This window comes from Rhinolophus ferrumequinum, chromosome 23 (genome assembly GCF_004115265.2).
Source record: "Rhinolophus ferrumequinum isolate MPI-CBG mRhiFer1 chromosome 23, mRhiFer1_v1.p, whole genome shotgun sequence".
NCBI classification, from domain to species: Eukaryota; Metazoa; Chordata; class Mammalia; order Chiroptera; family Rhinolophidae; genus Rhinolophus; species Rhinolophus ferrumequinum.
Window position 1 is genome coordinate 19,283,330 of NC_046306.1, and position 22,610 is coordinate 19,305,939.

Here is a 22,610-nt window from a genome sequence, read left to right on the forward strand (position 1 = left end):
TTTAGGACATGGTATCATTGGACCTCCCCACAGCTCTAAGACTGAGGTATCATTAATTTTGATAGAAAGATGAGGAAACTGAGGCTCAGAGGTGAGAGGACTTGTCCGGTAAGTAGCAGAGCTGGGATTCGAACCCTGGTCTGTCGAACTGTTGTAGGCTTTCCACTATCCCCCGTACCCCACTCTGGCAAGCTGGAGCACAGAGCCTGCTAACTGGTCCTGGCTGGGCCCCTAGCCCACAGTGGGAGCTCAGGCTGGCCCCTGCTGGCTTTTGGGTCTCAGTTTCCCCATTTGCACAATGTGGACTGGTTGGAAAAGGAAGTCTCAAGGTCTCTTCCATTTCACACAGTCTGGGATTCTAGGGACTGCCAGCCGACTGCCCTAGGTGAAGGGGACTCAGCCCTGTCCCCTCCTCTCTCAGCCATGGGAAGGGGAGGGCGTCAGGCACAGTACTCAGTAATCACAAAACTGTGTTCAAGGTCAAGAACCATCCGTGGTATCAAACATCCTGCTATGAGCTACACTGCCCCCTGCAGGTCAGCCCTTCCCAGCCCTGACCAAGCCAAGCAGGGTGTCTGCGCCTTGGTGTGGAGGTGACTCATCCGACGTGACTTCAAGGGTGAACATTTCACCTCCACCCAACCCCTCGCCAAGGTGAGGGCCTGAATGGGTGGAACAAGGTCCCAGCTCCCCACAGCGACCTCCATGGTCAGGGCCCATGTCCCCAGCCTCCCTGTGGACACCAATAATTTACCCTGATCATTGTCTCAGAACCTTTGAGGAAGCATCCCTGGGCCCCATGGGCTGTTCTTATCTTGGACCCTCCTCTCCATGACACACTTTCTTGATCCCCTTCCATGGAGGCCCTGACTTAGTGTCCTTTGGGGCTTGGATGTCCCAATATGGGTGTGCCAACTTTGGGGTGCCCTCATTCCATCTTCTCTCTCCCACATTTAATAGGTCAGTAGGCTGTTCTAAGGTGGCGGCATCCAACACCCTAATCATATCCTTCCCACGACCTCTGCACGACCTCATCAGCTCTGGTCCCACCAGTCCCCAGCCCCCTGCAGCCTCCCTGTCCCATCCACCATCATTAGTAAAACACATGTCCAGGATGTGTTCAAAAACATAGCAGATCTCCTTCCCACCTAGGCCCCCGCCCTGGAATTTCTTGGGTGGTCTTTCAGAAATGGCCCATGCCTCCCTCGCATATATGTACAGTACTTTAGAATAACTAACATTTATACAGCCTCACTATGGATCAGATTCTGTTCCAAGCACTTTCAGCGCGAATATTAACTCATTTGAACAGCCCCACAGGGTAGTTATCTACTATGAGCACCCCCATTTAACAGATGAGGGGTAATTTGCCCAAGGTCACAGAGGCTGCTGGTAGGAGAGCTACCTGGGATCTGAACGCAGGCCGACACTCTCCAGAGTGCCTGCTCTTAACCATTCTACACGTCTCCTGACTCCACTCATGTCTTCTTTTACTAAAGACCCCTCCCTGGCTGCTCTGTTCCTCTCGGCATTCAAGGCCCTTGGCAATCCTGCCCCTGCCCGATTTATAACAGGAGCAGGGCATGCCAGAGGGGCACTCACGGCAGCATCTCCACCCGGCGCCGTCCACTCTTCCCAGGACACACTCCCTCCAGGCCACTGTGTGTTCTGTTCCCTCTGCCTTGCACGCCTTTCTCCTCCCCTGGGCTGGAGCAAGGCCTGACTCATGCACCACCTTCTCTAGAGGTGCATCCTGACCTGCTTACCAACTGCCCCTTTTGCGTGCAGCCCAGACACCTGTCTTCCCTCCAGGCACTCCTGCACCTTTCAGAGGCTGCTAGAGCATCTTGCACACTGCGCTGGAATGAGTTATCCGGGTCCCTATTGACTGGGGACTCCCCACAAGCTGGGATGGCAGCTTACTCATTTTTGTACCTCATTCATTCATTCATCCAAAGAATATTTGTAAACACCTCCTATGAGATAGCCTAGTGCTAACCAGCAGAGTTGTCTTGTGGGGGAGACCAACATCACACACAGAAGCCATCGATGGAATTGCTCGTGTGGTCTTCCAGAAATGGCCCATGCCTCCCTCGCACGCGTACACAGTACTTAAAACAACTAACACTTACACAGCTTCATTATATGTCAGACTCTGTTCCAAGCACTTCAAGCACAGATAGTAACTCATTTCAACAGCCCAATCCCCTCTGTTCCCCTCACTCCACTCCGCCCCCTCACACACTGTCTCTCTAGAGAAGCCTTCAGAAAAAGCTCTCTGGAAGGGGAAATGGATGAAAGAGGATCCAATCTGTATGGGTTTTTCTGGAGCGAGGGGATACGAAGGTTGCAGACCACCTGCCCGTGGGGCCTCTTTGCCACATCAGAGGTGGCCTGGTGCTTGGACATGGCACCCTCGGGGGGGAATATCCTGCAGCCTACCTCGGTGCCCCTTGGGGGCCTTGGGGTGACCATGGGCCTCCAATGTCCCCTCTGGCATGCCCTGCTCCTCAGTTCTATCACTTGGGGCTCTGCAGCTGAGCTGACGTACTGACCCTGTGTTCACCCTACCACAGATCTGCAGGAACTCTTACAAATCACCAAGTCCACTGCCCGCTGTACAGATGGAGAATGAGGCCTGCAGGGGACACCTGATGCTGGAGGGTATGGTCGCCTACTGTTAAGGATTCATATCCAATCTGGGAGAGCCGGCCTCCAAGATGGCCCCCAGTGAGACTCATCTTCCCGTACTGATACCCTTGGATAGTCAGTCCCCTCCCACACTGACCAGGGTTGCCCTGTCAGTAGGAAATCGTGGAAATGACAGTATGTGACTTTCAGAACAAGGTTATAAAAAACACTGCAGTTTCCATCTTGCCCTCTTGGATCTCTTGCTCTGGGGGGAGCCAGCCACCATGCTGTAAAGGCACTCACCCTATGGCACGGTCCACGTGACAAGGACGTGAGGCCTCCTACCAACAGCCCTGTAAGTGAGCTTAGCTTGGAAGCAAATTCTCCCGCCCCAGTCACGTGTTTAGATGACTGCAACCTCATTAAGAGACCCCTGATCCAGAACCACCCAGCTCAGCTGCTCCCAAATTCCTGACCCACAGAAACCATGTGGTAATAAATATTTATTGCTGTTTTAGGCTGTTCATTTGGGGGCACTTCATTATGTAGCAATAGATAACCAATACACATCTCCTCTGGAAACATGTTAATTTTGGCTTGCATACTTCCAGGGATGATCACCTCACTACCTCACAAAGCCATCTTCTCTACCACTGGGCAGCTTAGAAATTCTATCTCTCTGGGGTTTCCTCCTTGGTCCCCATTTTGCCTGCTGAGATTACAGAAGATCCTAGCTCCCTCTGTCCTGGGCTGGCCACGCAGGGATTGCATCTCCTTTGGCCTCTTCCCTTGCCAGCTGCACAACCACCCCTCTTTCTGCCTTCCTTTCTCAGGGGATGAGACTCCAGCTTCCCACCCACTCTCTGCTCTCTCTTCAAGCCACAGTCCAGATGGTCACAGACCTGAATGGCCAAAAGGAAGCAATACCAGCTACAGAATCTGGCAGACCCAGGTCTGAATCCCAGTTCCTCCATCTGTGTGACCTTGAATAAGTTGCTTCCCCTATCTGAGCCACTGTAAAATGTAGGTCATAAGAGAGGGTCACTGAGAGAAGTGAATGAGTTCATGTAATGGAGATGACAGCATAATAACAGCAACTATTTCATTCATTCAGCACGTATGATGCACCAGACACTTGACACACATTAGCCCATTTCACAGTCCTGCAGTATAAGACTATGCCTCATTTTACAGAGGAGAAAAGTGAGCCCGGAGAGGTAAAGTGACTTGTCCAGCTGGTAAGAGGTGGAGCTGAGATTTGAACCCCAAATAACTCTGCCCATGTCGAGAGATATCCTAGGTAAGGGGCAGTTCTTTTCTGCCAGCCTGTTTTCATCAGCAGGGCTCCCGCAGGGAACCTGGACCCAAATGCACTGACTCGGTGCCCCTCCCACAGGGGTGACGCATGTCTTCCTGGCCCTGCTCATTTGCAGTTGTGAACAGTTTCACAATTCATCTGCTGAGCAGAGATGCAGCATGAACCCAGTCTCCTCCTTGGGCCCTGCTGCTGTTTCTAGCTTCTTCTTACACCTCTCTCCCCCTCAGTCACTCCACTCCAGCCACAGTGGTGTTCCTGACCCTCCAATTCACCTAGCACTTTCCCACCACAGAGCCTGTGCCCCTGCTGAGCTCTCTATCTGGAACACTTCCCCCAATTCAGATCCTGGCACAAGCCCCCGGGAGGCCTTCCCTGACCCTTCAAGTCTATAGTAGGTGCTCCCTATTTTTTTTCCAATACAGCCACCTGACTGCGTCCTTTGCAAACCTCATCTCTGTCAAAAATGGTTTTTGTTTACACATTTATTTCTATCCCTCCCTCTGCAAGGGTGGGAACTGGCCTGCCATGTACACCAACCACTATGCTGGCTGCAGCAGCTTGTCAGATGAATGAACATGAGCTTCCGGTGTGCCCAGCACCACGGGGGGGAGGAGAGAAGCAGGACAGGAGGGTTGTTGTAAACCCATTTGCAAGTGCAGCCATGCAATTCCCAGAAAGGAAGAGATACCTGCCCGAGGTCACGGGAGGCCTAAAACAACAAAAATTTAGGAGTCGGTGTTTCCACTCAGAACCCCTCCTCAGCCAAGACTGTCTGGACCCGCCAGGGAACGGCTGGATGCTGCTTGATATTCTGCCTGGAACTGCTTGGAATGGAATAAAATATTTATCTGTGGCTGGAGGTTTGCAGAGGACATTTGAGATGGATTGCATTTTCATGCGCCTATGAAATCTAATTGGATTCATTGTAGGATATTTGGTTTCTCGGAACAGACACATCATTTTCCCAGGGAGCGGAAGCCTCTGCCACCCAGGATTAAGCGGGAGCTGGTACGGCCTCAAACTACCCTATTAGCTGGGCCTAGTTTGGATCTCTGGTTGCTCTGGGGGCAAGTGGCAGGAAGGGACCTGTCTCTTCTCTCTGTGGGGTGGCCTGATTTCCTCTGAGGTTCCCAGCCAGAGATGGCCAGCTCCTCTGGCAAAGGGAGGAATTCCTCAAGGAAGAACTAAAGGCACATTGCCACCCCACCCCCAACTAGTGCCCTGTGACACACGCCTGCCTGGCCTCCAAATCATCTCTCAATGCTGCACTGTGTTCTTCACCCCCAATGCCACAGCCAACCCCCCCTCCAGCCCCCATTCTACTGCCCCAGGTACTTCACTGGTCTCCTGCCTCCATGTTCTCCGCCCCCCTCACTCCCCCAGCTACAAAGGGAGACAAAGGTACCTAAAATATAAGCTTCAAGTTCTGCCTCCCATAGGAACGGAGGCAAACCTCTTCCCTCCCTGGACCTCAGTTTCCCCACCTGAAAGGAAGGGACTGGGGTACAGCGATAGTTCTCAAGCCCATCCAAACCCATCCAACCCCAAATCCTGTTTATATAGCAAATATTTGGTAATGTCCCCTTTTATTATCCTGAAATGAAATTCAGATACTATTACCTACATCCACACATAATTTAAAAAAATACAATGCCCTAACTGAAACATAAAGGAGCAGTGAAAGGAAAGCAATTTATAATATCGTGTGTTGTAAAGCCTAAGTGCTGGGACCCAACTCCACTAGAAGGCATAATAAAGGAATCCGATGCTGGCACCTACACAGAGAATCAGTGACAGTGACGAATGCAGACAAAAACGTGCTGTTGAATCAGCTACTCAAATACCACCAATACCACCAGCTGGAGGGGGTGTGATTTTTCTAATATGGCCACCGACTCTTGGTAAAAATCTGACCAGGCAAAGCATATTTTCCCTTGGTATACATGATCGTTATCTTCCTGGGTAGATTAAGACTGCACAGAAATACTTCATACATGTATATGAAATACAGTGAGGGGACAGTCTCAGGGAATTAGAAACAGATTGATTTTTTTTTTGCCGGCTGGAATGACTGGCAGAACATTGGCAAGTCTTGTGAGATGCAGGTGGGATAATTCTTCATTGTGAGGGGCTGGCCAGAGCATCCCCAGTTCTCTGCCCTCTCAATGTTAGTAGTGCCGGCCCAATTACTGTGTGGTAGCAAAATGGTCCCTGGGGGACAGTGCTGTCCCCTTGAGAGCCTCAGGACGAAAGCCCGAATGGCAGACATACAACTTCCTACCACTGCTGTTTCCTGTTCGCGTGGCAGACATAGCTAATCAAAAGCTCACTTTCTCACTGAATGGATGAGGCCCAGAATCCTCAAATCAGCACTCTACACAATCTACTGGAATCGGTTCATGAGCGGAAACTTGGCTCAGCGTAGAAACCCATTCAATTCTCACCAATATTTACTGAATTTGACAGAGCTGAATGAAGGATCTGCGAAGTTCTTTTCAGCTTCAGGCTCAGGATTCCCTGCCCCTCCCCATCTCAAAGCCCACCCGTGGTTCTCCACCGCTGACTGAAGGCAGCCCTGCTCCCTTAGCATGACGTTTTGAGCTCTCTCTGACTTGGCTCAACAATGACACACATGTGCAGAGCACTTCAGAGTCTGCAAAGCACTGTGAGGCAGGCAGGGCAGCGGGTATCAGGCCCACTTTATAGGTGAGGAAACCAAGGCTCTTTGAATAGAAGTGACTTGCTCCAGGTCACAGAGCTGGGAAGCAACCATTCGTGGAACCTGGTTCTCTTGAGTGTAAAACCTTCATTTTTGTCAAGCTTTTCAGAATGCTTTTCAGCCCCATTCTATCTCAAGTAATCCAAGGCCAGTCACAGTGGGCCACATGTCATTCCCCAGCAACCCCCATCGTACCTAGGAAACAGCAGTGTAACGCCTAAGAGCATGAGAGCTAGGGTCAGACTGTATCCAGCTGGCTTCGAATCTTGGCTCCACCGCTTAGAGCTGTGTCACCTGGGACAAGATACTTCTCAGGCTTCCATTTCTCATCTGTAAAATGGAGATGATAACGGTATCAGAGTTGCTGAAGAGATTAAATGAGTCCATCCATGTAGAACATTTAGCACAGTGCCAGGCAAGAAGTAAGAACTCAATAGAAGTTAGCTGGAATTCCTATGATTCTCCTCATAGTTCCTGCCACCTGACATGCCTTTCTGCGCGGCTGTGTTAGTTAGCACCGGCCACCATCCTAGGCTCTGTATGTCCTCCAATAAACATCACTCCCTGACCCTGCCACCTCAGTCAGATTCATCTTATCTCCCTGGATTCCTACCAAGTTCTATCAGTGTTTCCTTTTTTTTCCTGCAAATTACTCTCTACCTCCATGATTTTGCCAATTCTTTTCCCTCTGGGTGAAATGCTCTTCCTGTCTTGCTTACCAGGCTAACACATCTTTAAATATCACCTCTTCCAGGAGGCCTTCCCTGACACACACATTTGGGCCAGGAGTCTCCTCTTGGCTTCCATGGCCCTCGATTCTTCTTTCTAATACATCAGATTTAACACTGAACATTAAGAATATATAGAAGGGCCGGCCGAGCGGCTCAGGTGGTTGGAGCTCCGTGCTCCTAACTCTGAAGGCTGCCGGTTCAAATCCCACGTGGGCCAGTAGGCTCTCAACCACAAGGCTGCCAGTTCGATACCTCGACTCCCGTAAGGGATGGTGGGCTCTGCCCCCTGCAACTAAGATTGAACACGGCACCTTGAGCTGAGTTGCCTCAGGGACGGCTCAGCTGGTTGGAGCGTGGGCTCTCAACCACAAGGTTGCGGTTCAATTCCCGCATGGGATGATGGGCTGCGCCCCCTGCAACTAAAGACTGAAAACGGCCACTGGACTTGGAGCTGAGCTGCGCCCTCCACAACTAGACTGAAGGACAACAACTTGGAGCTGATGGGCCCTGGAGAAACACACTGTTCCCCAATATTCCCCAATAAAATTTATTAAAAAAATATATAGAAAATCCTGACCCCAATAATTAGAAAATACATGTTCTTTGCAAACACGTATGCAACGTTTACAAAGCTGGCCATGTTTTAGGCTAATGTTTTAGGCCAAAGCAAGTCTTAACAAGTACCAAAGAAACAGTATCATACATACATTATTTAAAAAAACCATAAAGTAGTAATAAAAGATAAAATAGGTTTGAAAATTTTTAAATACATACTTCTAAATAACTCATGTGTTGAGAAAGACACCAAAAGGGAAATGAAAACAAATGAGAAACAAAAACTCATAGACACAGACAATAGTTTAGTGGTTACTAGAGGGTAAGGGGGGTGGGGGTGGGAGATGAGAGTAAGGTGGATCAAATACATGGTGATGGAAGGAGAACTGACTCTGGGTGGTGAACACACAATGGGATTTATAGATGATGTAATACAGAATTGTACACCTGAAATCTATGTAATTTTACTAACACTTGTCACCCCAATAAATTAAAAAAAATATTTAGAACTCAATGATAATGAAAATAAAATGTATCAAAATTTGTGGGATGTAGCTAAAGCAATATCCAGAGAGACATGGATAGCCTTAACGGCTTCTATTAGAAAAGACAAAAGTAATATAAGTACTCAGCTCAAGAAATTAGAAAAAGAACATCAGGAAAAAAATCCAAAAAATGTAGAAGCGAGGTGTGCTGGGGGCATATCAGGATCCCCAGCACAGTCTGACTCAGGCCTTGGCACGGGAGGGTCGTAGTAAGTGTCAGTTGAATAAATGCTGTGGATAGAATGGTTTTGGTTTCTCACTGTTCCATTTTCTGTGTCAGGGTTTCTCAAGTTGGGTTCCCAGACCCACTTCATCAGATCACGTGGGCCCACCCGAGTCTAAATGGGATGAGATCCTATGACCTACATTTTCTAACACAGTCCCGTGTGCACTGACTTGAGACCCCAAGTGAGGGAGGGCAGAGCAGCTTCAGGGAAAAGTGTGAGGTCAGGTTTGTCTGTCCATGGAACCTACTCTCACCTTAGCGACCCTCCTCCCCATTTATGTTTTCATAACCTGCTTCATACCACTTTAGAGAAATCATGTCCCAAATCCGAGCGACAGTTTACTTGCCTGTAGTATGGGAATAAAGACAGTTATTGCCCTGTACCTCCAGAGCCTGAGGATTTTTCTTTCCAGCAACTCCTCCCTGGGGCACACAGGTCAGATTCCTATTACAGGGGTAGCACTGCTGGTAAGCTGTCCTTCCTCAAAAGGGCACAGCTCACCTCTTCTGAGTCATTTAAATACAACAGCCCTGGGACAGTGGGCAGGGTCTCTGTTTTATAGATGAAGAAACTGAGGCTGATTAAGGTTGCCTTCAGGGTGCGAGGTGTTCAATGGGGCCCCGGAATTACCCCAGAAGTTCAAACCTCCTCATCCCTACCCCTCTGGGGGTCGTGGTGTGTGTGTGTATGCGCCTGCATGCTGGGTGAGGGGCCTGGGAGGCCCCCGGCCCCATGCTCTCCGGTTGCTCTCTTAGATTTGGGAATATTAGACCTGGACAAGGTCTCAAGCTGGCTGAGCGAGCTCATTAACTGCACTCTCAGGGTACGGAGGGGTAGATGCTGGCCAGAGGTCACCCAGATGCTGGCCACAGGTCACCCAACAAGGAGGTCTACCTGGGACTGGAATTCAGGGCTCCAGGCCTGGGGCCTGGCCTCTTTCCTTGGCATGGAGCTGCCTCCTCCCTCAGTGGGCTGGAGTGCCCGTTGCCATGATGCTATTTCAGTGGGGCTACCAGGATTGCTGCATTTGCAGGTGGTGACATAGGAGCTGGCAGCAAGCACTGGGTTTGGAGCCTGGGACAAGGCAGGCCTGGGCTCTAACCCCATCAGCCTAGCCAGCTTCAGGAACCCCAGGTAACTTGTGAAGCCTCATACCCTCATCTGGAAAGTGTGAATAATAATATTTGTGCCTGCTTCATGGAACTCATTGAGAGGGTTGCAAGTGATAAGATGTGTGGAGTGCCAGCTCAGAGCCGGGTAACGTTCACCAAGCTCCTGCTATGCGCTGGGGTTAAGAACAGTGGCAATGTGGTCATCAAGGCCAGGTTCTGGGCTAAGGGCTTTAGGCTCATTCATGTAACAGGTATGTACTGAGCACCTACTATGTGTCAGGCAATCAAGTCTCGGGGATAAGGCAGCACAGACCAGGTTCCTACCCTTATAGAGGTCACATTCTATAGGGAGACAGACAACAGAGAAATTGAAGATAATGCAATGTCAGGTAACAATACCTTCTTAGAAACAAATTAGAATGAATTTGATGAATGGTGAAGCATGAGTGTGACGGGTGGCCGGGACAGGCTTTCTGGAAAAGCAGCATCTGGACAGAGGTGAGGGTCGATTGACCCTTGGGGATACTTGGGGAAAGAACATTCCAGGCAGAGGAACAGCAGGTGCAAAAGTGGGAGTGCAGCGGGTGTGTATGCATGTGTGTGTGTGTGTCAGAGTATGAGAATATGTGGGAGTGTGTCAGAGTGTGTGAGTGTGAGTGACTGTGAATGTGTGAATGTCAGTGTGTGTTGGGTGAGGGGCTAAGTGCAAGGCAGACAGTGTGGCAGGAGCAGAGGGAGCAAGGGGGCGTGTGTAAGAGGAGGCACCAATCACGTGGGGTCCTGTGGGCCACAGTAAAGACTGGATCCTCCAAATGAGCTTCATTGTCCTCAGGCCACACAACCAGGGTGGAGGAAACGGGTTCCAACCCAGGCATTCCCTGGCCAGTTCCCACTCTCTTTCCATGTGGCTCCAACAAGTGTCACTGCAACCTAGAGCTGATCTTGAATGAGAGGTGTGTCTGTGGAGAGGTCTGTGCACCCTGAGCTTTCAGAAGCTAGAGCCCCACGGATGTGGGAGGTAAGGCAGGTCGAATATGGGTCAGGGAGAAGCCGGGAGGGGAGCCAGAAGGGGTGGCAGAGGCAAGCCACCTGGGGCTGGGGCGGGTGGGGGCGGCCTCTCCATGGAGACAGCGTTTGGAAGCACCACTGGAATTACTCACGGAGGCCCGTGTGCACATGTGCGTGCACCCAGGGCCACGTGCACACACACACAGTCCACAGAGCCCACGCAATCATGGCTCATCTCAGAAGCCACTTAATAAAAGACGTCACATGCTAGAGGGGACGAGGGCCATGGAGTCTGTCTCAGGAGCACGGAGGGAGACAGGCATCCAGGAAGACCAGCAGGGCCCCTGCAGCCTCAGACCCCGCAGGGCAGAGGCACAGAGCAGCACACCAATCAACCATCCCAGCGGTGTTTCCTGTGGTCCTGTTCTGGGTTAGGCCCCATGGAAACCACAAGAAATATGGTCCCTGCTCTTAGGGGCAACCAGTCAGACCAGTCAGTCTCTCAGGGGCAAGAGATCACAGATGGATAACCACACAGATAAATGAAAATGACAGCAGTGATCAGAGCTTGGGAGATGGGGGTCGGTGGGTCAAGGAGAGCACTTAAGGAAAGAAAGTCAGACAAGGCTTTCTGGAGAAAGTGAGCTTTGATCTGAGGTCTGAAAGCTGAATAGGAAGTGACAGGATGAGATGATGTGTGTGTGTGTGTGTGTGTGTGTGTGTGTGTGAGAGAGAGAGAGAGAGACAGAGAGAGACAGAGAGACAGAGAGAGACAGAGAGAGACAGAGAGAGAGAGAGACAGAGAGAGACAGAGAGAGAGAGAGAGAGAGAGACAGAGACAGAGAGAGAGAGAGAGAGAGACCGAGAGAGAGAGAGAGAGACAGAGATCTACACGGGACAACAAGTGCAAAGGCCCTGAGGCTGGACAAAGATTCACAGGTTCAGGGAAACAGAGACAAAGCCAATGTGGCATGGGGGATGAAGTATGCCACCAAAGCCAGCCTTCCCTATGTGTACAGCAGGGCTGGTGAGGGGGGAGTCCCTGAGCCCCCTCCACAGCTGCCACAGGACTGGCTGAGAGACAGACCAGGGTTGGGATGCACTCATTCACTGCGTGACAAGACAACCCATGTCACATGCCGCAAAGGGAACAGGTTCATAGCAGCTACTGGATAAATGGAGCCTCCCTCCCTTTCCTTCTCACATCACTAGCTTCTGCTTCAGTCTCTCCCTTTGCTCACCAGCTCCTTTAAGAGACTGGGATTGCATCTGTCTCCAGGCTGTGGCTGGAACAAGCTGTAGCCGGTCAGTGCTCCCAGCAGCCAGCCCACCCAGACTTGCCCCCACCAGTCCCACTGAGCTGGGCTCTGTCCGCAGTGCCCTCCAGGAGCTCCACCTTTGGAGACTTCCATGGACGGGAGGGCGCAGGGGGAACATGTCCAGAAATCCAGGCTCGCTCTGCCTTCCCAGCTCACCAAGAGGGCTGGCCTTCCACATACCACAGCTGCCTCCCAAATGCACAGCTCTTCCGGGTTCAGCAGCCCTTTCCCCCGCCGTCTTCACCCTCTGGGAGACAATGTTGTTATTATTATTTAACAGGTGAGGAAGCTCATCGAAAGGAGACCTCTCCAGAGCACATGGTGAGTAGAGAGATCGGGGTTCTCACTCAGACCTCTGACCCCAGGGCTTAGGTGGCACTTTCAAGCCTCCTCAGGCCCTTGACCAGGCCACTGGTTCCCATTCAACACTCCCTTCCTGATATACCCCCTCCCTCTTAGGATTTTAATCACCCTTTCCGCCCTGACGACTCAGCTCTCCAGTCCCACCCCAACTTCACCTCTGAGTTCTTGACGAAAACCAAGCTCCTCAGGAGGCCACATACTCCTTCCTGATGACCCCTGTGCCCCATTCACAGCCCTCAGCCAGCCTGGCCTCCTCTTCCTTCCTGAGACATGGCAAGCTCTCTCCTGCCTCAGGGACTCTGCCCTCGCTGTTTCCTCCATCAGGAATGCTTTGGCCCAGACTCCCACGTGGCTGCTCCCTCCCTTCATTCAAGGCTCAGCCCCAATGTCACCTCCTCAGAGAGGCCTCCCAGACTACATCTCTATCGAGGTGGTGGCCCTCTCTCACTCCCATGTCACCCAGGTTGGTTTTCTTCAGAGTGTCTGTTCATTTATTTTGCTTATTGTCTCTTCTTCCTTAGACTGAGAACCTCATGAAAGCTGGGGCTGGGTCCTGTCCATTGCAATATCACGGTGCCTGATACAGTGCCTGAAATATACTGTGTTTCCCCGAAAATAAGACCCAGCCGGACCATCAGCTCTAACGTGTCTTTTGGAGCAAAAATTAATGTAAGACCTGTTCTTATTTTAATATAAGACTGGGTCTTTATAATATAATATAATATAATATAATATAATATAATATAATATAATATAATATAATATAATATAATATAATATAATACTGGGTATAATATAAGACTGAGTCTTATACTAATTTTTGTTCCAAAAGATGCGTTAGAGCTGATGGTCCAGCTAGGTCTTATTTTCGGGGAAACACGGTAGGAGGTGCTTAATAACCATATATTGAATGAGTAAATGCATGAACGAATGAGTAAATGAATGAATGAATGACCAGTGACCCTGAGGATCCATTGCCACCTGGCTGCCTCGCCCCGGCACGTGAACCAGGCATCTGAGACTCAACACATTTGGACTGAATTCCAGATCTCATCTGGCAGACTTGTTCCTTCCGTGTCCCCACCCGAGTGGCAGCTCCTAGCACCTAAGCTGGATGCTGAGGTCCCCCTGCTTCCCTTCCTGCTCCAACAGCCCCCCTACCCCTCTGGCCCATCGCCAGGTCTAGCAGTTCTGCCTCTGCGCCTTTTCATCCCTGCTGCCTCAGCCCGGGACCTGTCAGGAGGGTCATACAGCCCAGCCCCTTCAGTCCACGCCACATGACCATGCCTCCTAACCCCTCACTGCCTCCACGGTGACCACAGCTGCAGCCCAAACTGCAGCCCAATAACAAGGGTCCTTTGTGACATGACCCAGGTGTTTTCTCCAGCTTCCACTGCCACTGTAAACCCAGGGTTCTGCCACCACGACAGCCTGGGGGCGTCAAGCCTACGGACTTCAGCAGTTCCCACTGGCAGGAGAGTCTTCCCCTCTCTGCCTGCCGGGCTGCCCACGTCCTGGCACCGCGTCCCGGCTTTGCATCACCTCCTGAGACATGCCCCTGCCTGAGCATGGCCTCTCCCTTACTCGGCAGGTGTCCACTGCAGCCTAGGCCATCCTGCCCTCAGCCTGCATCCTCCAACCAACCACTGATGAGGTTCCGACCACAGGTCAGACCCTGTTCTACATGCCTCACCTACATCCTCTCATATCCTCTTCTGGAACTACAGATGAAAGCACAGAGGTTAACTGACCTGCCCAAGGTCACACAGCAACGAACAGTTAGGATTTGAACCCAGGTCCATCTGACTCTAAAACTGGACTGTGAACTCCTCAGCAGCAGGGATCCTGCCTGGCTTTCTTCCTGTGGGTCTTCCAAGCCCAATGCACAGGGATGAGCTCAAGAGCAAATGTTCCAAGGGGAAGCATCTGGATAAGAGGGAGGAAATTACAGGGAAAAAGACTTTGGCACAATCTAAGAAAAATCCCAGAGGTGTCAGGAGCTGCCTGAGAGGATGAACTTGAATGCAAGCATAGGGCAGAGGAGTGCTGGCAGAATGCGAGGAGGGGGTACTGCCCTGGGAAGGGGTGGCATGGAAGACCTCTGAGGTCTCTAACCTACTGGTGAAGGTGGTGTGGGTACAGGGGACCTCTCAGGGGCATAACCCTAAACCAGTCCCTTCCTGTCACCCAGGCCCTGAGGCTCACCATGTGAAGTCAGAATGTTCCCGGGAGACTTTGTAACTTCTCCAAAGGGCAGCCTTAAGCGGCCTCCCTTCCAGGGTGACCTATACTTGAATTGAGATTTTAGACAACCCAAACGGAGCACCTACAGGCACTGTGACAGGCTGAGGTGAACTGAGAGCAGGTCCTGCCCACTTGCTCACAGGGCACTGGTTATGGTGGGGACAGTGTAGCGGCTCCTCTCTGCTGGGGTGAAACTGGGGGCTTTGAACCTCACTGAACCCCATTTCCCAGCCCATGGACTTAGGGGCCACTGTTCATTTGCAAGACAAAGAGACTGGCACTTAGAGATGGGTAGTGACTCATGGGCAGGCAGGCAGGCAGGCAGGCACCCAGTGGGAAGCTGAGCTTGCTGCCTGCCTCCAGCGCCCTGCCCCTTCCACCCAGCCAGGCTTGGAGGCTGTAGGGAACAGAGTTCCAAGTCTGGTAGGTGCAAGAGAGGGGGCAGCTCTGAAATGCAGGAGCTATGACTTCAGTTGGTGACAGTAGACTGTGATGAGGGCTCAGTGGGGTGGATGTGGTTTGAAGCTTTATGGGCTTCAGAGGATGAACAGAGCTGCTCTGGCCCTGGTCCCTGGGGCTGGCTTTATCATGAAGGACACAGATTTTATAAATATCTCAGCCCTCACCATGGATCACATGGCATGGGGAATTAGCTAGGAGGCAAATTAAGAGGAGGGGGAGGGAGGGTTTGAGCTGTGCTGGCAGCCCATTTGGGGATGCAGAGTTCATGGTCAGAGAAGGTGGGACTGAATGGCTTGTCTGCTATCTGCAGCTACCCTCAGGTCACTGGGGCCAAGGCCAGGGCGTGGAGGGCAGGTGTTTGAGACAGAACCTTTGGGGCACAATCTGAGTCAGAACCACTGGCCTTTAATTTCGGGGAGAGGTGGTCCTCAGCTGAGTTTCTAGCAGTTATGAGGGAGGGGCTGATCCCAACTATTCATGTCCCCGACTACCAACCGCCTGGGCCAAGATCAGAACTCAGTCTGGGGCCACGGTCAGTGATTTAGGCCAGGATCAAAGCTGGGGCTCAGTGTACCTAAAGGACTCCCCAGGTGGGTACTTCACCTCTTATACCCGAGTCTAACTTAGGGACAAGCCAGCTCTCTTGCACTGACACACAGGCCCAGGATCCAGGACTCTGCTCTGTGTTCGGGAAGGAGCTGTGATCAAGAGAAGTTCAGTGAGACTAAAGCGGAGAGCACAGGAGGCATGCCCCCCCGCTTCCAGGGCTGCTATTCTGTGCCTCTGTAAGTCACAGCGTGGGAATCAAATATAAGGGGAACCACGTGGAAGGCAGTAGGTGGTTAGTGACCCAACAGGAGGCGAGTCAGAACCCAGTGCAGGAGCCACGGTGGGTAGGGGAGAACTAGCCTTGGTCAGGGAGGCAGAAGGCTTGTGTGTGAGGCCTGTTATGTCCCCGCCTCTCTGTGTGACTTCAGTTCATCCCTGCCTTCCCTGGGCCTCAGTTTTCCCATCATGGGGAGGGCAGTTGATTAACTCAAATCTCTAAGTTCCCTTTATCTGTGAGAGGCCATGATCAGATGCTCCTTCCCCAGGCAGGACCTGGTGGGGATCTCATGACCTCTGCCTTCATCTCCAGGGGTCAAGTGTTACTTGGCCTTTGAAGCCCAGGGCAAATACCACCTCCTCCATGAAGCCTTCCCCCAGCTGAAATTCACTGCCACTTGGTCCAGTTTGCACACACTTCCGAGCCCCCACTGTGCCCTGTGGGAGGGTGGGTGTGGTCTTGGCTGTCTCCCCCACCAGAAGGCCAGGAGCTCAGGCTCCACTACCCATCCCCTGGTGTTTTGGCCCCCAGGGCCCCACTGCACCTCAGGTCCTTTGGAGACCACAGTTGTCGAAGCCCCACCATTCCTGTATTTAGTATGGAGTGGCACTGGAGACCTGGTGACTGCACACAGCTGGACGATGAATTGCCCTCTTTTCCTTTCAGCAGCACATTATGAGTTGTGCTACTGCTTATATTTCCCTTTTTCCTTTGTCTACTAGGAAGCTCCGAGGCAAATGTATAGCCTACGTTTAGTAACATATAACCTGAATTATCTCATTCCTGTCTTCATTTTCTCTTCTCCTAATCCCCTACTTGTTTCTTTTTCTTACTTATATAAGGGAATACAAAAAGTGAGGAAGAAAAGGAACAAAGGAATGAGATGAATGGGGGAATCTGCACAGCTTAGACTCACAGCTGTAACTCATAACGAGTAGAGTTCGTATCAAGAGAGGGCTTAGCTCTGACGGCCTCAGCTAAGCCCCTGACTTGGCATTCATTATCTCTTAATATCCCCTCCACTCCTATACAGGAGAAGTGGGTCTGTGTTGTGGACGGGAAAGCAGAGGCTTAGAGAACGGAAATCACTGCCCAGGACACAGGATGAGAAAGAGCCGGAGTTGGGACTTGAACCTCTGATTCCCAAACCAGCCTGCTTAACTAACGTGCTTTCTTACACCCTCACCCCACTCTCGCCCCAGAATGCTGGGATCTCCAGTGTGTCCATGGTTGCAAACTCGGGCCCAGTTCCAGGCTTGACTCAATAGATATTTGTTTTCAAACTTCCCAAAGGAACTTTTAAAACAAACCCTCAGGTAGAGGCCAAATACGTATTACAAACGAGCAAGCGTGGAGCTATCATCAGGAACTCCACAGCCCCAAGGCAAAGCCAGAGCAACTCTGTCCACCTGCCCAAGGAGACCTGTCCAAGATTGCTCACAGTGCAGTGAGTAAGAGAGGAGGGCAAGAAATAACCAGTGTCCAACAGTGGGGAAACGGGGACATAATTTTCATCCATCTATGCCGTGGAATAGAATGCAGCCATGAAAAAGAGTGAAGTCTGTCTATGCACTGACCTGAAGAAAACAACAAAACTCCAAACCATAGGATACATGAAAAAGCAGGCTGCAGATCCACTAAAGTAGGGTTCTATAATATTTATGAGAAAAGCACACAAGGTAAAACATCTTTGCAATTGTAGAGAAAAAGATCTGGGAAGGTCTGATGAGTCCCACATTTACATCTGTAACCTGGATCCCTTCCCTGAAATCCAGATTCATGCATTCAATTGCCTACTCAACATCTCCCCTTAGACATCTAACAGGCATCTCGACCGTGACGTGGCCAAACCTGTGCTCTGATCCTGCAAACCGGCTCTTTTCAGTCTCCCCATCCCAGCAGCTCCACCCTCCTAACTGACCAGACCAAAACCTTGAGTTCAGCTTGCCTTCTCTTTGTCACCCCACAACCAGCCCAGCAGCAAACCCTGTCAACTCAGTTTCTCAGACAGGGGAGGCGATGGTGGTCTTTGCCCTGGCCAGAGCCCACTCGGGTGCTTCTTTCAACTCTGGGCACCTCTCCTGATGGGTTGGCATGGGACAGTGACCACCACGAGAGGCATGGAGAAGTAGTAATCACAGGAACAATGTTAAGAGCTCTCACTTCTTAAGCAACCCCACTATGCCCAGGACTTGTCAAGCTCTGAATCATTTGCATCTCTCATGGACCCTGGGAGGCAGAGGACCTATTGTCTCCACTTGAAAAATGAGGCACAGAGAAGTTGACTTTCTCAGAGTCACATGACTAATAAGTAGGAGAGCAGGTTTTCTAACCCAGTGTGTCCAGCTCAAGCTCAGATGTGCCCCGCTGTCTGTCATGGAAGCCAAGTGGGAACATTGGCGGGAACTAGAGCTTGGGCGTTTGGGAGTCTGGGGAGAAGAGTTGAGAGGGAAGGGATATGTCTGCTCTCTGAGGTCAAGGAGGAGAGATTTGTGTTCTGTGGGCGCAGGATCTGGGAAGGAAGTGTGTCACGGGGTGGGGGGGGCCAACTTCAGTTCAATGTAAGACAGTCATTTCTAATAATCAGAGCAACCCGCCCCCAAAGGAGTGGACTGTGTGGTCGGAGGGAGTCCCAGCTTCAGAGGCGCCTGACAGGGCATCATGCGAGCATTCCATTTCTGGCAGCAAAGCAGAGTGGAAGGAGATATTGAAAAAAAAGAAGAAGATGAAGTATCAAGAAGCAGGGGAGAGGCCCGTCCATCAGATATTAAACCACAGCAGACAGCTATTTGTGGTGATTTTCAATAGCCAGGCAGGACTGACCTCCTAGGGCGCCTTCGGAAATGATGGGGGCATTTTCAGTGTAACAGTGACTGGGGTGGGGGAAGGGGAGTGCTTCTACTAGCACTGAATGCCAAGGACTGGATCAGGGCTACCAGAGATCGTACAATGAGCGGGACAGTCCAAGCCAAGACAGAAGTGTCCTACCCCTAGTGCCAATACATCCCTGTTGAAAAAATAATGAGATACAGTAATGAGTGTAGAATTGGAATAGACAAAGAGATCAGTGAGACAGAACAGAGTTCCCAGAAATAGGTCCATCACTACATGGGCACTTATACATAAAACAAGGATGGTATTTCAAATCTGCGAGAAAAGGATAAAGTATTCCATCAATGCTGCTGGGACAACGGGCTTTCTGTATAAAAATAAAACTAGATCCCTACTTCATACCACATGCAAAAATAAAATTTCAGGTAGATTAAAGACCTAAATATGAAACATAAGAGGAAAACAACCTTTTTAAAATTATTTGAAGGAAATATAGTGTATTTTTATAACCTTGGGTGGGAAAGGCCTTTTTAAACAAGTTGCAAAGAAGTAAAAGCAAATAAAGGGATGACGTGTTACTACACCCCCAAATTAAACTTCTGAATGAGAAAGACACAAAATGAAAACACAAGCAACGCACGTGGAGAAAATATTTGCAACCGACATAACAAGGACTAATATCCACACATAAAAACATATTTAACAAATTAATAAGAAAAAGATAAGTGACCGATAAAAACATTGGGCAAATATGTGAAAGGGCATTTTGCAAAAGAGGCAATTCAGACGATCATTAAACCTATAATGAAGCTCAGCCTTTCTAATAGTTGGGTGATGCTCATGGACATGAGATGCTTTCACCCAGCAGATTGGCAAAATTAAAGAGGGATAAATCAACTGATGGTGAGGTACTGAGCTAATGGGAACTCAGATGTATCACCAACAGGAGCGCAAAGTGGCATAACTGCCTTGAAGAGCAATTTGGCAGTGGTTGTTAAAACAGAAAATCTTGCTTCTAGAGAAACACTAATGCACGTCCATGAGGAAGTTCATTGGAACACTGCTTATGGTGAAGAACTGGAACCATTAAAATGTCCGCAAGCAGGAGGATGGACAAAACGTGTTATCAACATACAATGGAATACTGCTCAGCAGAGAAATGAATGAACTACAGCTACACTTGTGCTTGGCTAGATATCAAACACATGATCTGTGAAAAAAGCAACATGCAAAGATAATTAATTTCTTATGATATAATTTATCTAAGAAAACCCTTCAAACGACTCTCCTGAGCCTGCGTTTGTGAAAGTTCCCTCTATCTGAAAAACCGTGCAGCCAGCCCGCCTGCCCTCCCTCCCTCCTTTCCTTCATTCCCTCTCTTCTTTAGATATGCTTGCTCTGTGCAGACGGCGCTGGAGATGAGGCCATGGCCCAAGAGGTATCCCTGCCATGAAAAGCATTCCCTATGATGATTCCGGCCCCAGAATGACCTCTGACCCTAGCCCCACACTAAGCCCTCAGCTCAGACCCTGTGTTACATCATCTCTCAGGGTCTGTGACAGGGGGATGTGTCCTGGCTGCACAGGCTGCTGAAAGCTTCACAGGAGAGTGAGGTTGAGGCAGGCTTATGTCTCATAAAGTACATGTGGGAGGGGAGGGTGCTATGGCTGACAGCAGCCTCAGCTTACGAGGCTGGCTGGTGGTGCTAAGTCCCCTGCTTTCCTTTCCCCCTGTTCTTCTCCATCATCTGCCATCTTTCCCTCCTTTCCTCCTTCACTTTGCTTTAGCGCCAGGCCTTGGAGCCAGGGTAAGGGGTGTGGGTGGGTGGGTAGGGGGGCGGTTGGTGCAGCCAAATCTCTGGGCCCAGGAGCTAAGGCCTCCTGGGCTGGGCTGGGGAGTCAGCTCTCTAAGGTCACAGGTGACCACAAGAGCAGGTGGCTACCTCCTCCCCAAAGTCCAACAGCCAAGGGGAGTAGTCATGATTACATCCAGGGCCTCATATGGTCACAACAGGGCCCTGGAGAGAGGGTGGCCCAGGACAGCCTAATTGGGCATGACGGCAGCCCTGTGAGGCACACTAAGGTTGGAGCTGTTAGGGTGGCTGGTGAAGGAACAGCCCGTGCTGGCCTGGCCCCCGACCCCCACAGGGACACTTGGCTCTGGGGCTTGAGTCTGTCTGCCTGAAGATATGTCTGTCAGCTGGGGCTGCCAGGTGCTGCCCCAGCCTGGCTGCCAGTCCCGCTGGGAAGTGGCACTGGTGGCTCAGGGTGGCAGTTCTAGGCTCTTCTCTGTATCTTCTGATATTTGGTATGACACCTTGGGGGGGCTTCCCTCCATTTTCTGGGTCTTATTTCTACTGACAACAACGAGCCTGTTGGCCCTTTCCCACCCACTATCTATTCTGATCCTCAAAACAACCCTGCAGGGCAGTGATTCCAGTGTCTTTCTGCTCTGCTAGAGATGGGAAAACTGGCCCAGAGAGGGTAAGTGACTTCTATGAAGCCACACAGCTCACAGATGGCAGATCCAGGATTTGAATTTCAGGCTTCTTCGACACCTAGTCCCTGTTTGTGACACAACACCAATTTCTCATCTCCCTGAAGCCTAGGCCAGTGGTGAGGGGAGAGTGGTAGTGCCACAGTCCTGGGAGAGGAAAGATGCTAATGACAGCCAAATCCAGTCTGAGTCCTGCTGTAGACACATCACACCCCTTCTCTGGGCTGTACCCAATGACACCCAGGATTCTTCCCAGCCGATGTCCAAGTCTGTGGTTTCCAGTCTTTAAGGCTTTCTCAACTCCATCACTTTCTAGCTAAGTGATCCTCTCTCCTTCCATATCTGTAACAAGGAACCGGTTACTCCTCTCACTGTGCTTGTGGAGGTCGACTGCTCAGGTTTTCCAAGTGGCCAGCACAGGGCCTGGCACATAGCAGGTGCTCAGTGAATGGGCATTCTCTTGTTTTCCGTACCATCCCTGAGCCTCATACATCCTTTCAGGTTGGGCTCAAATCTCACACCTTCCAGGAAACCCCATGAGATCCTAGAAGCCTATGTTTAACAATTCCCACATGCCTTCCTGTCTGTAAGACAGCCCATCCCTGCATCAGTTTACAAAGCTTGACTCCACCATCAGTCTGTGTAATGCTTACCAACAACTTTCCTATTACGACTGAGAAAACTGAAAGATATAGAGTTCTCAGGTCACTCAAATTCTCTAAGCTTCAGTTTGCTCACATTTAAAACTAGTCCCTTCCAGAGAAGAGGTGTGGCCTGCTGGGGGCATACATATCAGTACCGTGCCTACAGGTTGATGTTTAGAAATAAATGGCATAATACATTAAAATTTCTTAAAAGGGTATCTAGACAATAACATGGGCCCTCACTCTATCTCAGATATTGCTTGGATTTTCTCAATCCCAGGGCCAAAGCCTCTGACCTCCAAGCCGGGTCCCCCAAAACTCAAAGCCCTGGAAACGATTCATGAGAACTCTGAAGACAGAACCATGGACAGCACCCGCAGAGGCTAGGACGGATCCAAACCCTCTCTTCAGCACCACGGACAACGCCCCTGCAATCAACACCAGGGACAGGGCGATCGCTTGTGAGCACCCAAACAGCCCCATGCCAAGGTCAGTGTCAAAATCCCCTCCTCCCACGCTGGGGTGGCACTGAACGTCTATATTTCCAGCTAGTTATCTGCTCCGCTATTTGTAACTCC

At 50.6% G+C, this 22,610-nt stretch overlaps 1 protein-coding gene across 8 annotated transcripts in view; it reads right to left on the bottom strand.

The window, feature by feature from the left end:
• DLGAP4 (DLG associated protein 4) overlaps positions 1–22,610 on the bottom strand; it is a 191,116-nt gene that overhangs the window by 100,391 nt on the left and 68,115 nt on the right. For 6 of the 8 annotated variants that reach the window (XM_033094265.1, XM_033094261.1, XM_033094263.1 and 3 more), the window contains exon 3: positions 6,864–6,998. The exons of the other annotated variants lie outside the window; for them this stretch is intronic. The gene's annotated coding sequence lies outside the window, so the exon portion shown is untranslated. The remainder of the gene's footprint in view (positions 1–6,863; positions 6,999–22,610) is intronic. 8 annotated transcript variants of the gene reach the window in all.